This window comes from Canis aureus, chromosome 37 (assembly GCF_053574225.1).
Source record: "Canis aureus isolate CA01 chromosome 37, VMU_Caureus_v.1.0, whole genome shotgun sequence".
NCBI lineage: Eukaryota > Metazoa > Chordata > Mammalia > Carnivora > Canidae > Canis > Canis aureus.
In genome coordinates, this window is record NC_135647.1 from 12,700,964 (window position 1) to 12,719,541 (window position 18,578).

Sequence of the window (18,578 nt, forward strand, 5' to 3'; positions counted from 1 at the left end):
TTTTTATTTCTAAGAATTCCCCCTAATGTCAAGTACTAGTTGAGAAGGATGCGGTCTAAAGTTCTTCGTTCAGGCCCTTTGGCTCCTCATTCTTAGAACTAGAAGTGTTTAGAGCATCAGGGCACCATTACTCTACTCAATTTCTCTCCTTTGACTAAGTGACTGGTTCAAAGCCATTTGCCTTCCAAGAGACAGAGTTGGGATAGAATGTCTCTTGCCTTCCAGAAATGATAACTAATGTTTGCTGGAAATAGATAGGCCTGCCCATTATCAAAGTGGTTAAGAGTGAGGATTCCAGAGTCAGAAGGGCCTAGGTGTGAATCCTGGCTCTGTCAGCATTCATGAGGCAGTGACATGCCCTTTCTCTTCTTTGAATCCCAAATTTCTCCTTCATGTTGTGGAAACAACGATGATAGCACAAGACAGAGGGTGGGAGATTCACATGACACGATGCAGGTCAGACATTTTGCTATGTATGGCTCCTCGCACATGGACCATCTCCAACCTAGAGCAGAAGCAATAATGAAAACACAACCAAGATGCAAACAAACTCCCCTAAACTGGGCTCCCTGTCCTTTTGGCCTGGCAGGACCGGAGACAGTTCTTACTGGTGAAGTATCTTGCTCCTGCATGTCCTTTGGCACGTGCTTATCTTTCTGGGGGAGAACATACCTGCTTATTTCCATCGAGAAAGACTTTCCTCCCCATCAGGCTTTGTCCATACAGAGCTGGTGGCTAGGGGTGGGGACAGTGGGGACTGGGCCCTGGGTGAGATGCCCCACAAGCAAGAGGAGCCTGACAGGTTTGAGCAGCCCGGTGGGAAGCCCAGAGGAGGCATGTCAGGGAGGGCCTGTGAGAGCTGACCCCTCTCTGAACCCCAGCCTGTGCCTGCAGGAGGTAGTACCTCACAGTGGGAGTCATCTCCACCAGTGGGCTCCCTGTCCCTGACACAGGTCAATGGCTCTGAGGAACTGAAAAACTTTGGGAGCAGATCACAGAAGACTCTGGTAAGTTGAGCTGCTGAAGGCTTAGAACATGATTTCGCTTGCATACTGGGAAATAACTATTTGCACGCAAAATTATCCCATTTAATCCCTCAATAACCTTGTGAAATTCTGATGGTGCTTTGCAGATTGGGAGAATGGAGGCCCAGAGAGATTTAGATCACACACTGGAAGTCAAAGACATCAAATTGAAGCCGAAATTGAAAACAAATCTCATCGATTTCAAAGTCTGTCCTGTCCGTGCCCACTGACCCAGCTAAATTTTCCTTGAATACATTTTCCACCGCACTTCCCTCCCCGTGTTAGCTCACCGCTGATGGGCTACGACTTCCTGGGCGTGTGAGTGTCTGGGTAAGTAAGCAGGTTCTGAATTCAGGCTGCACCACGCATGCCTATCCTGCCTGCACCATTCACTGGCCTTGAGGCTTTGGGTGAGGGAATGAATTTCTCTGTGCCTCAGTTTCCTTGTCTGTAAAGTGGGGTGTATTTGTCTGGGTTTTTCAGAGAAACAGAACAGATAGGGTGTGTGTGCATGTACACGTACATATATGAACACACACATAATCCTTTTTTTTAATTAATTTATTTTATTTTATTTTATTTTATTTTTTTCACACACATAATCCTATTCGTATGTATAGGAATAGAGAGATTTGTTTTAAGGAATTGGTTCGAGTGATGGTAGAGACCGACAGCTCGGAAGTCTGCAGGGCCAGTCAACATGTTGGACACCCAGGCAAAAGCTCACGTTGCAGCCAGAGCTTGAAGGCAGTCTGGAGGCAGAAATCCCTTACTTGGGTGTGTGTGGGGGGGGAGACCTGTCTTTTTTTTCTCTTAGACCTTCAACTGATTGGATGAGGCCCACCCACATTATAAAGGGTAATCTGCTTTACTCACCATCTGCTGATTTAAATGCTAGTCCCATCTAAAAAGTACCTGCATAGCCATATCTGGACTGGCGTTTGACCAAAAATCTGGGTGCTGTGACCTAGCTGAGTTGGCATATGGCGGGAGCCATCGCATAGGGCTACTCAGGTCTACTGCCTAAGTCTGGTACAAGGAATAAATGAGCGGATACATACAAAGAGCTTAGAAGTTGCCCGGCACAGGTAAGTTCCAGCTGAGTATTACCTATTGTTCCTCCCCAGAAGTGGGCATGCTCTCTCCGTCTGGGCGGCTCAGACACGTCAGTGCTGTCATGAGGCCAACGCTGCCGCCACCCGCAGGTTTCACTTCTCTTCCATTTGCTTCTTGTGGCTGCAGTAAAGTCCTTGTGCCTCCTGTGTGTGGTCACCCGCGTCTGGGAGGAGATTTATGTTTCCTGTTTCCCGGGATAAATTAGGATCCTGGGCAGTGCCTCCCGGGCCAGCCTCCGTAAAGGCCCAAGAGGGCAAACACTGCAGGGAAGGGGCGGCTGAGGACGGCCAGCCGCCTGAGATCGCCGGGCAAGAATTCCACCCAGAGAATCTTTGTTGTTGTTTATACTCGTGGCAGGAAGCAAACACATTGCTCTTTAATTTTCCTTGGCAGGGTCTGCGGCGCCGTGTGGCTGCCAGCCTGTCTGCTGGGCCCGAGCTAGGCCCCCACCTCCCCCAGCCTCAGGTGGATGGCCCCCTCCCCGGGCAAGTGCCTTGCCTGGAAAAATGCGACCCCCCCCTCCCCGGAAACCCCGGGCTCTGTTCAAACCTCTGCTCTATCTCTGTGGCCCAGCTGCACCTTCCATGGCCCTTCCCTACCTGACAAAGGGAGATACCTTTGATAGTCAGGCGTGCATTGCGAGCCGCATGCATGCTCCGTTTGGAAACAGGAGAATTTTCATTTTGCTTTGGTTTATGAGGTGGGGGGATTAAAACTGGGACAAATGCAAAAGATCCTGCAGGACAATGGGAAAGGGGGAGCTCTGGGAGGAAGCCGCAGAAAGGGGGTGGGGGCGGGTGGAAGGGAGGAGGAGGTAGGAGGTGGGAGGGGGCCGACAGGACCAGTGAAAGAATAAACTAAGCTTTCATCTTGGAGTCTGATCCGTTTCTGAACCCTGATGGGAAAGGTCATGAATTTTAAAATGTGTCTCTCCAGCCGACAGCTCCAGTCATAAAACCAGCACTCTCTGAAGCTCTAGACGGCAGGCGGCGGGAGACCTGAGACGGAGGGGCCGGCCTGGTGCTGGGCAGGCGGTGCGCCTGCCGGCCTGTTGGAGGCGGTGATCAGGAGGGGGGGGTTGAACATGCTGTCCTGGGCAGGCTTCTGAGGTCAAGTCCTCCTTCCTGCCAGTGTGCGGACGTCTCCAGCACGCCTGGCACCAGCGCTTAACTTTCTGAGCAGGCCTCAGGCCCTCACCGGTTGCTTGTGTTGCTGGCAAGTCACATGGCCACCTGCCCTAGTCCTTGTCCACCTGCCGGAGGTTGGAGCCCACCGGGGTGGGAGGTGCGTGGGAGGTAGCACTGGTGCCTTTTTCACCACTGAGGAGGGCGGATCCGAAAGCTGCTGCAGGAGGGGAAGCTGGGTGCCCCTCCCCACCCCTAACCCCCCAAGTCTCGGGGGAGGGTGAGAGTCTGCAGGCTGCAAGTGGGCTACCTGGCTGTGGGAGGGATGTGAAGGCGGCTGTTGTCTTTCCTGGACTGGAATAGGTGATGGTGACCATTGTCCTGGGGCCCTGGCCGGTTGTCAGTGTATCCGACTTGGGGAAAGCTGCGTGCTTTTGAGAATCGGAGTATTGTTACATCTTAAATAGAAGAGAGGCTCATCTCTCCACCCCCTGGAAAGAACCCTGAGCAAGCAGCCGTGACTTATCTGTTTGCAGATTTGGGGTAGGAAACACTGAGTTTTCTGAAAGCGAGACGTGGTGATGGAAACAAGATTGCAGACACTTCTGGAACCGCAAAGTAGCCAAGACGGGTACCCTGACAGCTTCCAAGAAAGTGGCTCCTTAGCTAAGTGGCTGAGCCCCAGGAAATGGAGGCTTATGGCCTTGGGAAGAGCACTGATGTGCAAGCTAGTCCTGTAGAGACAGGGGGTGCTTTGGGAGCCCCATGAGAGCCCCCACTTCTCTCAGCTCTGGGTCCTGCCTGGTCCCATCTTTCCACCCCTTGGAAATTGGGAAGCTCCTCTCAGAGGGTAGAGGGGAACCAATCATCTGTGTTTCAGCAATGGAGCTCCTGAGGCTCTCAGTTTTGGGGAGACTCTTCTCAGAGGGTGAGCTGGCCAGAGCAACCTCCTTCTCATTTAAGAAAAAGATGTTTTCACTGGGCCAAAATATACCCGAGGTAAAATTTACCATCTTGACCTTATTTTTAAGTGTACAGTTCGGTGGCATTAAGGATACTCATGATGTAGTGAAACCGAGAACACGATCTCCAGAACTTTTCCATTTTGCAAAACTGAAACTCTGTATTCATCAAACAATAACTCCTCTTCCCCTCACCCCCCAGCCCCTGGTGACCACTATTCTATTTTCCATCTCTAAGAATTTGCCTCTTCTAGGTACCCTCCTGTGAGGGGATGGTACAATATCTCCCTCATTTTTGGCAAAGATTATTTTGGAAGCCATCGGTGTACAAAGGCTCCTCAAAGAGAAGCAGCAAATAACAGGCTTTAGCCTGTTTATGGCAGTGCTGGTGACGGGGTCCTCAGAAGCAGGCAGCAATCTGAAGTGGACAGACAGCAAAGGCAGCCCGGATAGGACCCCCTGAGCCCGGAAAAAGGGTGGGGTGGCCTGGCAGGTGTGTCCAACTGCAGAGAAAGACTATAGCAATAGAAGGAAGCCTTGATCTTAAAGCACAGTGCTTCCCCTGTTCGGATTTCATTGACTGCCAGCAACTTTCTGCAAATCAGACTCTCCACAAAGCCTGCCTGCAGGAGGGAAAACGAGGTAGCACGGGTTTCTCTTTGGTTGGCACTTAACGCTTGTCTTGGCAACAGTGAGGAGTGGTCAGAACGTGAACATAGAGGTCCTTTGTGAATTTGAAAACCAGCTCTTCCATGTACAAGATGCGAGGCCTGGAATGAGATCATGTCCTCACGGGGGTTCCCTACCTACTTGTGAAAACTGGAGGTGAGAGGGATCTCTGTCTCTTAGGATTAGCATGAGGAATAAGGAACATAATATGTCATATGGAAAAGCGCTCTGCCGAATGCCCGGCCTACAGCAAGTGTTTGGCTATCACAGTAATTGTAATAATAATTCATTTTGATGTTACGTATCAGTCTCTTATAAGTTTGGTTAGCATGACCCATTATCCTTAAATCCAAACAACTTTACTTCTTTTTTATTTATTTTTTTTATGTTTAAAGATTTTATTTATTTATTTATTCATGAGAGACACAGAGAGAGGCAGAGACACAGGCAGAGGGAGAAGCATGCTCCCTGTGGGGATCCTGATGCGGGACTCGATCCCAGGACCCCAGGATCATGCCCTGAGCTGAAGGCACATGCTAAACCGCTGAGCCACCCAGATGCCCCAAATCCAAACAACTTCAAATTGAGTTTGGGGTATGCAAGCCTGAGGCCCAGGCATTCCTGTGAATTTGCTGGGATGAACCTCACCCTGTGAATCCCGGGAAATCAGTTTCTCCGCCTTCTGACATCTCGACCTCTCCATTCATTTCCCTTCTAAGCATCAGTGGAAATAAAGATTTGGAAAGTGGGAGCTCATCTGTGCAGGAGAAATAGTAACCCACAACCTTCTTTTAGTTTGTCATACTGCAAGTGACAGATGGGTGACTTGGTGAGAAGGTGGACGGAACATTTAATGTTGCCCCCAGACAGCCAAATTCACCTGCAGTGGGGCCCACAGCAGAGGTATGGAGTGGGTCTGGTGGAGCCCAGCTGTTTGAGCACACAGGTCTTCCAGGACATATTTCCTGTCTGTCTTCAGGGGCTCTGCTCAAGGTGGTGCCAGCGGCTGTTATGGCTGCTGAGGAGGACCCTGGCAGGGGTCCTCCTGGTTTGAGGAGTCTCCTTCCTGCGGGACATGCGTGTAGCAGGGACTCATACACTCCTATGGGGGTGGCCCCCTTGACGACTCAGACCCAATCACCCTCTTGACTCTTGGCTGTTGGCCCACAGGTCCTATTTGCCCAAGCCTGGGGATGAATTCTTTCTCAAAAGTCTGGTCTGCTTTTGCCACCTGGCTTCAGGGTACCCAGAGATTTTTAGTAGCAGCAAATCTCGAATCCAAAGTGCTGTGGTCTCAATCTCTGCCCTCTCAGGTGCACCAGCTAACTGTTCCTGTAGGCGTCACTCAGGCCCCAGGCCCCATTTAGCAATGGGTGTGTCAGGATGGTTAGGGAGCGCCCATCTGCCCACGGATCCCAGTTGGGTAGATTAATGAATGATTATAGAGTACTTTGAAGGTTGGAGGGCTAATTATTTAGCCAGTTTCCTCCCTTCCCCCCAAACCCCTTGACGGCCTTTTGTCTCTTTTCCCTCATGGGGCATCCTTTGAAGTGAATAAGAGAGGATGAACCAGGGGTCAGTTAATAGAGCCAGCCATTCCAGATGGCCGGACCAGAGAGCCCGTCTGGATGCTGCCCCACTGCTGGAGCTGAGCTTTTTCTCGAGATTGGCAGCACCGTATAGCTTTCTTTACATCTGAGTTGGCCAAGGTTCCAGAAGACATGGGTTCTCAGGCTCCCAACTGGGCATAATCAATAGCAGGTCTTTATTTGCTAAGGAGTGGCCTCATGCCCTTGTGTCCAGGTTTGCTCCATGTTCAACAGGAAATCCCTTATCGATTAATTCATTCTCCCTCCTCCCTCTTACTACTTTTTCCCCAGAGCCTGGCTCCCTAGGAAGAACCTAGTAGGTTCTGCTCCCCTTCCTAGATTAGTACCAGATGGGGCAGCATGGGGGGAAACCAGTTCTGAGTGGAGTGGTGGGTTCAGGCTGCCCCATAGAGGGAGGACATCCTATTGCTTCTCTGCTCTATCCCTCTCCCAACACATCAAGATTTTGAAATAAGACATATTTTTTATTATTTTAAAATCTTGAATTGTGTATCCATTTCTAGTTGGGAGAATCAAGGAGGAAATAAATATTGCCAGTAGTGGGATAGCACTTACATATCCCTTTCCTGAGCCCAAGACCAGGTTTTAGGTGCACCTGTGTACGTATTATGCAAAGAGAAGTTTGGGGGATGAAAAATTCTGAGATAGCGTAAGTCACGCATTCATTCACCTATATTCACCAAGCTTACTGAGAGGCTACTGTGGTTGTAGAGATAGATGGTAGAGATACAAAGAGAAGACGATATTTAGTTCTGAAGGTAGGTTGAGTCTAGTAGGAAAAAAGTAAAAAAGTTTGAAAATATATAAATATGGCAAATGATACTTTGAGCAATTGTTTTGTATTTTGTTCTATTTTTATGTTCCCTCAGGTCAACAGGTAGATTGGCTCTTCGCCTGTCCTTGCCTCAGGATATTTCCAGGGCAGAAAACAGAAGCTGCTTGAAGTCAAAGGCTTTTGTAAAACTCCTAAGCTCTTTGAAGAAAGGATGCTGGGGTCCCAGGGGTAGAGGGGAGGCCTTTGAGGGCATCGGGAGGACAGAGAGAGATGACTCTAAGAGCCAGAGGCTGGGTGAGAGAGGGCTTTAAGCATGATGTAAGGGAGGGAGACAGAGAGGCCAGGAAATGTAGAAAGATCACAAGCAGACCTTGAGAGGCTGATGAGGCACAGGGGATCCCAGCTTCACCTCGAACTCCCCAAATGAGACCTCGAAGCAGAGGAGCCAGTGGCCCTGGAGATCCATATGTATTGGGGCAATAGAGGACTCCAGGGACCAGGAAAAGCTGACCAGTGAGTGGAAGGGCTCCCCAGTGGTCTGGTGATGGAGGAGGGCCTGATCATTGTCCAACCCTCCAGAGCAGGTGGGCTCAGTAATGACTGTGCTGAAATTTCTGCCACCCCAGCAGGACCGGTGTCCAGAATGGGACTAACATGCTTAAAATAAAAATATTCTGCACATACTGGAGTAGTAGACTTTGATGCTAAACCCAACACAATCAAAAGTGGGGGTTGGAGATACCCAGAGAAGTCAAATCCAGGGATCCCTGGGTGGCTCAGTGGTTTAGTGCCTGCCTTTGGTCCAGGGCATGATCCTGGAGTCCTGGGATCGAGTCCCACATCGGGCTCCCTGCATGGAGCCTGCTTCTTCCTCTGCCTGTGTCTCTGCCTCTCTCTCTCTCTGTATCTCTCATGAATAAATAATAAAATCTTTTAAAAAAAGAAGAAGTCAAATCCGTAGAGACAGAAGGTAGAATGGTGGTTGCCAGGCACTGGGGCAAAGGGACCTGGGGAGTTGTTGTTCGATGGATACAGACTTTCTATTTTGCAAAGTGAAAAGTTCCAGAGAGTGCTTGCACAACAATGTGAATGTATTTAACACTGTGAAACTGTACAGTAAAAATAATTAAGATGTAGATGCCATCTCACACACATGGCTATTATTAAAAAGATCAAAGGTAACAAGTGTTGGCAAGGGGGGGGAAGAGGGCACCCTTACACGTGGTGGGAATGTAAATTGGTGCAACCATTCAGGAAAACAGTATGGAAGTTCCTCCATAAAAATAGAACTACCCTATATGATCCAGCAGGCTCTCTTCTGAGTATAAACCCAAAGGATATGAAATCAGTGCCTTGAAGAGATACCTGTGTTCCGATGTTCACTGCAGCATTATTTGCAATAGCCAAGATGTAGGAACAATCTAAGTGTCCATTGATGATTGAATGGATAACTTAGATGTGGTATATATATACCAATATATATAAATATATATATATATATATTATATGGATATTTGTTAAGAGAATAGATTTCAGGTGTTCTTACCACACGTACAAAAAAGATAACTATGTGAGGAGCTGGACTGTAGTCATCATTTCACTCTGTATATTCAATCATCCCATTGTATGCCTCAAATCTATACATTTCTTATTTAAAAATGAAATAAAAATGGTTGAGGCGGTTAATTTTATGTTGTATGTGTTTTACTACAATTTAAAAAAATATGGGGTTGACCCAAAGAGTGCCAGGGGTAAAGATGGAGGTAGATGGAAGTCAGCTTGTGAGGAGCCAGGGAAGCCCATCACAGGCAAGGGCCAAGTGTCTGAGATGTGAAGATATGTGACAAGAAAAGAGGTGGAGGGAAATGCACACACACACACAAACACACAAACACACAGAACCCTGGAGGGTAGAGTGGAGCACCCTGGGACAGAGGATGCAGAGCTGTGGAGTTTAGAATGCATGGCAGTGTGGGGGTCTGGGGGGAGGAATTGGCCTAGTTTGGGGTTTATCTGGTAGGTGATGGGAGCCCATTGAGAGTTCTTGGCCTGGGGAGTGGGAGTGACGTAATCAGATCAGGGCTCTGGAAAGATGACCCGGGTTGCCATGTGGAGACTGGAGGTGAGCTTGGAGGCAGGACCCCATCTGCATCCCTGCTTCACTCCTTTCCCTGTGGCTGCAGAAAAGGGGCAGCTCCTGCTGGTCCCAGGAGCCCCCACTCTCCCAGCCACCCTGGAGACAGTGAGAGGACACAGGGCAGAGGAAGAGCGGTAAACAACGATAGCTCTGGGTTGCGAAAGGGTGTGTATAATTGGCCTGGGAAAATCTGCAGGGGCGGGGACTTGGGCCCTGGAGGCTGTGCAGTCCAGGCAAAGAGCAATCTGGTTGATTTTCGAGGGACTTTGGAGGGAGAGGGCAAAAATGCTGAGGGGAGAATCATCCCTGCTCGCCCCCCCTATGAAATCTTTGGTTAAATCATTGCCCCTGCCATGCTTGTGGTGTTCACCCCCTCCCCCCGCTTCCCCTCTCCCTCCTCCACCCCTCCCTTCTTCTCCTGTCACTGATGGAAGTGGAGTATCTGCCTACAGATGGCTCAAGGTGAAGTCAGAGGCTGAGTAATCCAAGCCCATGCCGCATCCCCTCATTCACGCTGTTCCTGACGCCTGGGATGACCTTTCCCTCTGCCTCTGCCAGGCAAAATCCAACCCACTCATCTTTCAAGTGTCCTCGCTTCTGTGGCAATTTCTGTGCCGCCTCCCCTCTTCTGACTCCTAGGCGGAATCGCAATTAATCACCACCTTGAATTCCCACAGAGCTTCTCGCATCCTCCTGTCATCATGCATCTCTCACCTTCTTTGGGGGATGGGGCCTGGGCCCTAATTCATCCAGGTTGTCCTCTCTCCTGCCCTGCAGGAGCGCAGAGCCCCACCAGTAGCAGGTGCTCGGGGCCTCGTGTGGAACAAGCGAGCGAATGAAAGGATGGGCTGACGGAGGCCGGATTAGGCAGGAGAGGACAAGACTCCCCAAGAAGAAAATGAGGTAAAGAATGAGGAGCTGGAGCAGAGAGATGGAGTTAAATGATAACCTTCCTGGAAACACCCCTCAGAGAAATGTGATTTACATAATTAAAATCCAAATAACTAGGAGGATGGATGGGGAGCCAGTTAGTAGGTAGAATGTAGAGACGGGAAGCGTGGAGCCCAAGACAACATCGAGAATGGGGGTTAGAGACACATTTGAGCTAGAGTCATCAAAGCCCGAAGTTGGAGGTAGGAGACATAGAGCAGGAACAGGGTAGACTCAGGGTAGAGGCAGAGGTGGTAGTGGGGGATGAGGGTGGAAAGAGGGAAGAATCGCATTAGTAGAGGATGCTGGGGTGTGTGTGGGGGGGGAGAGAAACAGAATCCATGCCCTCAACTCAACGTCAGGACCAGCGGGGTGATCGCTTGTAGCGGACTGGGCCTAAAATCTAAAGAGGCGTCTGTACCTCATTGCTGAGCAGAGAGGAAGACCAGGTGGGAAAATGGGGAGGACGGACCCAGAAAGGACTAGAAACACGGCATAGAAGCTCAACAGTAGTTTTTTGTGTGTGTGTGGAGTGGGGGGAGGAAATGATGGATAATAATATACTGTAGAGATAAATTAATAATACTAAGCTACCTCACCAGGGTGTTATGAGTGTTAATTAATTAATTATTGTTTGCAAAGCACTTTGAAGGTGGAAAGGCTCTATAATTATTATGAATAAAATGTCAGAGATAATAATCCAGCAGAATGTGGTGACCTCATCAGCACCTCATTTGCATGGCACGAAGTAGAGCAGATTCAAGGATCCTCTGCCAAGGGGAAGACCTGCTGGGGACAACAGATGCCCATCTCAACGCCCTGCCTTCTCCTTGCCATGTCTTTCTGTCAGCCCCAACGCTGCGGCCTCTGCTCCCTTGGCAGCAGGTTCATGAGAAAGCGTGTGAGGTAATATTTTTGATGAGTCGGAAAGCTGCCTGTGGAAGAAGCTGACTCCTGGATGGCTCTAGGGGTGGGTAGCATTCTAATGTTCTAGGCCTGACGGGCGCTCTTTACACAGAACGGCTCCCATTTTGCCGCCTGTTGTGTTCAGAAGAGGTGAGAACCATGGTGGCGTGGGCTGCTCTTCTGGAGCGGGATGGGCATGGATGGTTCAGGGAGGGAGGGTGGGGACTTCTGGGGACGGTGGCATGCCTCCAACGTGTTTGCTCAGGTTTGGGGGAAATGGCAATGCACAGACCTCATTGCTGGCTCTTGGGAGCTGCCATCCTAAGTTGGGGGAGGACATGATGAAAACAGACAACTCCCTGTTTATTGAGGAAACGTGTTGGGGGTAGTAAAGGCTGAGAAGACGATCATGGTAACGCAAGGCAGTAGTAAGGAAGAGCTGCACAAAGGGGGCCTATCGGAGACCCATGCTGGGAAAGCATGCATGGCTGATGTGAGGTCTTGGAAGGATTAATTCTGGAGAAGAGATGTTTGGGGACAGTCGCTTTCACCTCTTCCCTCCTTGACCCCAACCCCACCCGCAGGCTGGGATGACGAGGCAAAAGAACGGCAGACTATTTACCAACCGTTGCCTGTGTGTTAGGGAAACACACCAGTGCTGCCAACAAATTCCATTCCTACAAGGAGAAAGAGGGAACACAATGGCGCCATTGGGTGAGGGTTATCAGAGCTACGTGTACACAGGGGAGCCCAAAACGTCTTATCCAGCCTAGAGAGGCTCACATCGATTTATACCAGAAAGATAGAAGGACAAACTCTGATACTTCTTATATCCCCTTAAGGCAAGAGGACTCACTTGATTTGTCTTGTGTGGACCTTGTGAGAGACCCCCGAGCTCATTCCGGAGCTATGTTATCCACAGTCCAAGGGTCATAAGACCCACGATCTTGCATTGTAAAATCAAAAACTCTGAGCTTTTTAATAGAGGTCAAGCATATCTTCAAGGAGACACCCTAAAGAGGTCCTCAAAAGTCTTGTCCTGACACCTGCTGCCATTCACTAACCTTCCCAATCAATTAAATGAACAAGGAGTTTGACGAGACATACGTGTCTGGGTGAACAGTTGGTTCCTAGCGCCCCTGTACCGTCACTGTGATCTCAGGGAAAACAACACCCAGCTTCAGGCCACCTTTGGCTCAACAGTGCTTCTCAAACATCAGAATGCTGTGGTGGTCTCCTTAAATTGCAGCCTACTCTCTCCCCCTCACCCCCAACCCCGCCGCTCCCAAGTGCTTAAGATGCAGAAAGTCTCAGGTGGGGCCCGGGAACTTGCATTTTTCACAAGCTCCCAGGTGCTGCTGCTGGTGGTCCAAGCTCACCACTTGGAAAGTCACCGATTTGAGAACCAAGGAGTCTGCCTTTGGAGGAGGTACCAGGAGAGGGAGGGCAGAGGGCAAGAGAGTGGCATCCGGATAAGGAGAACTCAGAGCCCAATCAGGCATGATGGGGAGCTGGGAAGTGGGGGTGACCTGTGGTCGGGACGTAAGTCTTGTCTCTATTCTGGGTGTGAACCAGCTCTTCCACCTTCCATATTCCTGCCCTGGAGCAGCAGCACCTGCAGGGAAACCCTCTCTGCTCTGCAGCCTCCAGAAATATCAGACGGTTGTCCTCCTCCTGCACCCTGAAGGTGTTTCTTTTTTTTTTTTTTTTAATTTTTATTTTTTATGATAGTCACAGAGAGAGAGAGAGAGAGAGAGAGGCAGAGACACAGGCAGAGGGAGAAGCAGGCTCCATGCACCGGGAGCCCGACGTGGGATTCGATCCCGGGTCTCCAGGATCACGCCCTGGGCCAAAGGCAGGCGCCAAACCGCTGCGCCACCCAGGGATCCCCTTGCAGGTGTTTCTAAGGTTGGGGATGTGCTCGTTTCCCGAGGCTGCTGTAACCAAGTACACCTGCCCTGTGAACAACACGGGTTCAAACAGCGGGGATCCACTTTTATGCAGACTTTTTTTTCATAAATACGGTACAATGCTGTAAATGTCTTTTCTCTTCCTTACGACTTCCTTAGTAACATTTTTTCCCTCTAGCGTACTTGATTGTAAGAATGAAGTATATTATGCAGTTAACGTGCAAAATACGTGTTAATCACGTGTTAATATTATTTTGTTAACGTGCAAAATAACGTGTTACGTTATCAGGACGGCTTCTGCTCACCAGTAGGCTTTGAGTAGTTACGTTTTGGGGGAGTCAAAAGTTATATTCAGATTTTCACCTGCTTGGGTGGCGGGTGGCCCTGACTCTCGGAGTTGTTCAATGGTCAACTGTACTTCAATCTGAGTGGCTTAGAACCACTTATTGGGTCATGGTTCTGGAGGCCAGAAATCCAAAAACAAGGTGTCAGCAGGATTGGTTCCATCTGAGGCCATGAAGGAGACTCTCTTCCAGGTCTTTCTCTCCTGCTTCCAGTGGTCTCGGGCCTTCTTGGGCTTCTGATGATCTCCCTGTATCTTCCCTCTGTGTGTGTCTGTCTCTGCATCCAAATTTCCTGCTTTTATAAGAACATCGGTCATGGGATTAGGGACCACTCTATGGACTTCATTTTACCTTGATCAACTGCAAAGATCCTCCTTCCAAATAAGGCTGCATTCAGAGTCCTGGGGGTTAGGACTTCACCCTCTTTCGCGGGAGGGACACAATTCAACCTCTTACTAGTAGATTTTCTTCTCCCCCGGGATGGGTCCAGGTTCCTGCCCGTGGGGCTTCGGTTTTCACCTGGGTGCAGGGAAATCGGGGTGGAAGGCTCTCTCCCGTGCGAGCAGGAGCCCACTGTCTCTCCCCACGGAGCTTGTGTTAAAGTCTTACATAGACTTCATCTCACCAACGGAGATGTTGGTGGAATTACTTTCCTTTTCCATCCTGGTCCCGACTCCCGCAGCTTGGTGCTGCTGACCACAGAACTGGCCATCGGGGTCCCTGTGGCAAGCCGGCACAGACGGCCAGACTTTCAGGGACCGGAGGACGAGTGGGTTTGAGAATCCAGGCCCCAGTCCCTCATCTCTGAGATGAGGGTGACAGCACTTACCAACTAGGGCTGTCGTGTGCGATGCGATAGTCTGCAGACAGCGCCTGGCACAGAGGGGTGCTCAGTGCATGTGTGTGTGTGTCATTAATAACCAGGAGCTCCACGGAAAATCTCACCCCGAAACTGCCCTAGAGTGCCGAGCTCTGAATTTGCACCGAGTTGGCTCAGTTCCTCCTGACTTCTTTCCCCGCCATCCCCCCACCGCGGCTGCGAACCCCGCAAGTCAACGGCTTTGAACTGGGACTTCAAAGAGAAGCCAGCTCTGTTCTTCAAACAGGTTTATAAAGAGATTTTGATACAAGACAACAATACTTGTCAGCAGTGCCCAGTTATCGTCCTTCCCTTTGTAGTTTTATTAGGAAATAATTTCCCAGCTGGTGAGGCTCCTGCTGGCACGTCTTGTTTCTCTATTTGCGATTGGATCTGCCCACCGGAGGGGCTGCCCCTGTGCAGCGGCAGTTTTGCCAGCTGGGTCCCCCCACTCCCCCTTCCCCAGAAAGACATCACCGGAAGGGGCTCTGCAGCCGATTTACCATCTGCCCCTCCCCTCCTCCTCCCCCTCTTTGTAGCAAAAATGCAATTTGTTTGACCTCTGGGGAGGTTTTAAACCTCAGCCTCTTAATTGCCCCCCCTTATTATTATTATTTTTTTTTTAAGAGGGAAGAGAAAGAGGAAACCATGGCCAGAAAATACAATTTAAGCTTTCCTTTCTCCCAAGCCCTGAATTCTAGGCTGGCGGTCAAGAGTCCAATAGATTAAAACTCCAGGGCCCGGTTCACTGGGGGTTGGGTCGGGGGGAGGCAATCAAGCAGGGCCTCGTTGCAAGGTCCAGCTTTTCCAAGCAGAGGGAGGCAGTGGTTTTCCAGCAGTGGTTATTCCTTCTTCTTTCCTTGCTGCTTTTTCTTATAACTCAGAACACGTGACAAGGAGTCTGCTATTCTGTGCCAAGCAGGTTCTGAGACACGGAAATGAGGAACACCGGGGTCCTCCGGTTACATTTCGTAGCATGGGCCGGGGTGAGCTGGATTGAGATGCAGACTTCTCTGGGACTCTTCCTCGGAGGGCTCTGTGCCATAGCAGAGGAAGGCTCCCTTGGGCTCTAGGAGCAAACTACTTCAGGCCCACTTGCCAGAACAGTTAGGGGTGGCTCTGGACCATCAGCTACAACGGGAGGCAGGATCCATCAGAGCGGGTGGTTGGGGGTGGTGAAGATTACCTGGTGGTTTAGAATGGGGCCACTGGGATGCATTTCCACACTAAGAAGAGGGGGCAGATAGAGAGGGAGGGAGGCTGAAGACCCAGATGGGGAGAAATAACCAATGTAATATGAGGACATCTACTGGGGGTGGGTTGGGGTGGGTCAGCTCAGCAGGATTTAGAAAGTGAGAGGCAGAAGTTCCTTAGACGTCATTCAGTTCAGAGCCCTCATTTTATCTGATGAGATTCAGTGGGTTTGAGAACTTTCCTAAGGTCATATGCTGATGAGTAGGGGTGGGGAGCATGATCTTGAACCCAGGTCTGCTGGCTCCCAGGTGGGGACCACAGTTCTGCAGGATGTTTGCTGCATCCCTGGGGATGGAGAGGCTGTGGCAGACTGAGCAAGGCTCTCTGCAATTCCTGGCCAACTGGGTGCTGGGGTTGGTTCCACTGCCCTTGGTGTGTTGAGAGGAGGGGGGTCAGTGCAGAGGGGAGCCTGGGGCGGTCAAGGGTCACCTCAAATCTGTGCACAAGGAGAACACAGCGGGATGGGAGTCACAGAGCTGATGCTGCTCCTGACTCTGAAGTATTTTGCTGACTCAGGATCACTCACCTTCCCATCCACATTTCCCACTGTTGCCAAAGCAAACAGTGAAGGCCTCCACTGAAAAGCCACGGAGTCGGAATTGACCTAAAAGCTTGTTTCTGAGCAGAATGTGCCAGACCACAGGAACACAAGTAACCTATTGGTTATATTGTCCAGGATCCGTGCCAGTGTTATCGTACCCATTGCACAGATGGGGTGACTTAAGTGGAGAGGTGGACGCTTTCCAGAGATACATCCGAAGGCAACAGTAAAACCCACAGTTCAACGTTTGTTATGCTCATTCCCAAATCTTCCTCCTGCTGACGACCGTGTTTCCATGGAGTGTGCGGAAAGCACTGAGCAGGACGGTAAGAATAGACTGTAGGCCTTTCTTCACGAAGTCTGGCTGGGGTCTGCTGGGCCTCAACTCCAGCCACTTATATAATTTTTTGAGGCAACCAGTAAAAAAAAAAAAAAAAAAAATGAAGCTATAATAAAATGGTTGTAATATATTTTATATGTCTGAAATTAGGGGATGGCAAACTGTGGTTTGCAGGCCAAATCTGGCCAGCAGCCTGTTTTGAACAGCCTGTGAGCTAAGAATGATTTCTACGTTTTAAAAGGGTCATAAAAAGCAACCCCCCCCCCCAAACAAAGAAAAATATGCCACAGAGACTCTACGTACCCACAAAGCCTGAAATGTTTGCTAATTAGCCCTTACCGAAAAAGTTTGTTGACCCCTGATAACAAATGAGTGATCTTATCACAAAAAGACCACCATGTGGTGTTGCATTATAAATAAGATGAGCATAGGATGTATTTTTTTTTTTTTAAAAACACATTCATTGTATACCAAAAGCAGTGTGGCCTTGTAATGAGATATAAATTTCAAGTTGTTTGACCACTGCTATTTATTCCAGTGATGCCAGTTAATCTCATTATATTCACTTGGACCTAAGTCCCCGATGAATCACAAAAGCCTTTGGAAGCCTGAGATTTGGCCACACAGCTCTCATGACCTCCAGTCTGGGGTAAACCTGCTCTGGGTTTCCTCTGAGTTGGAGAGAAGAAGCTGTTACCCAGCAGGCCTCCCTGTAAGCAGTCGGCATTTTCGTTTGCTTGGCCTGGGTGGTGAAGCTCGTCCATCTGTAGGGCTAGGGTCCTTCCTCAGTTTGGGGGGGCAGCTGAGCTGCGGAGCACAGGACACGCGGCGGAGTCCACCGGGCCTGTAAGCGATGGACACACTGACTCACTGGCCCAGTAGGTACCCCCAAAGCCTGGCGATGTCTGCTGGAAATCAGCCGGGGGGCTGGGTCCCTGCAGGCAGGGTGAGCTGTGTTTCCCTGCTGGGCAGAGGCTGCCAGCGTGCTCTGGAACCTTCCCCCAGAGATGGCCAAGACATGCAGCAGCTGGCCAGGGGCAGCCTGGGCCCAGCACGCAGCGTCAGGGTCCCATGCGGGTCACTGGGTTGGCTCTTCTGGGAGCCAGAACCGGGGAGATGACTCTCATAGGGTGGGATTCGCATCCTGGCTCTGCCACTTCGTTAGTCAGGTAAACTTGGACCAGTGACCTGATGTCTTAGATCTTCAGCTTCCTGATCTGTAAAATGAGGTAATAATAGTCGTACCTCGTGGGGTTTGGAGGATGCTGAAAAAAGATACTGGATGCGAAACAACAACAACAACAACAACAACACAAACCAACAGACAAAAAGGCAGAAAAAAAAAGGAGTGCAAGTCACTGGGGTCTGTTCTATTCCATCCTCTAAACATTTGGATTGTTTCTGCATAAATGCTTCATTCATGGCCTGAGGGTCATCTCCAGCGAGGATAGTAAGGATGAGAGCAAGAGATATTGTGAGGGAGAGAGAGAGGGAGAGAGAGAAAAGGAGGAAGAGAGGGGAAGAGAGAGAGGGAGAGGGAGAGAGAGGGGAAGAGAGAGAGGGAGACAGGGAGAGAGAGAAAAGGAGGGAGAGAGGGGGAAGAGAGACAGGGAGAGAGAGAAAAGGGAGAGAGGGAGAGGAAGGAGAGAAAGAGAGAAAGAAAGATGGAAAGAAAGGAAGAAAGCAAGCAAGCAGTTTGCAGTGCAGAAATGGTACAGGAAAGAGAGATTCTGGAGAAAGAAATGCGACCGAACAACCCAAAGTTAACCAGTACTTCTTAGGCCCTGGCCCTGGCAAGAATCAGAGCAGCAGCAGCTGGCCGGTACCCAGTGATCGGCAGCCCGAGCATCCTCACTCCCTTGCCAGGGAACATTGCTTGGTTGTTTTGTCACCTCGGGCAAGTGGCTGAAGTCCCCTGAGCCTCATCTTCCTCGCTTGTGACCTGGCACAGCAACAACACTGATAAACACCCACAAGGCTGCCACGAGCACTCACTGTTGGCCTCGAGGCCGGGCTCTGAGTGCGGGTGAGGACCAGGCGCCTCCCTATGTGGCTCTGACCATAAGTGGGGGGTGG

General features: G+C 50.1%; 1 long non-coding RNA gene across 1 annotated transcript; it reads left to right on the forward strand.

Annotated features, from left to right (window-relative positions):
* Positions 1 to 785: 785 nt before the first annotated feature.
* LOC144306757 (uncharacterized) lies at positions 786 to 8,044 on the forward strand. Its single transcript, XR_013373830.1, has 3 exons — positions 786 to 1,007; positions 1,133 to 1,355; positions 7,376 to 8,044. It is a non-coding gene; the product is annotated as an uncharacterized LOC144306757 (long non-coding RNA).
* The last annotated feature ends 10,534 nt before the right edge of the window (positions 8,045 to 18,578 follow it).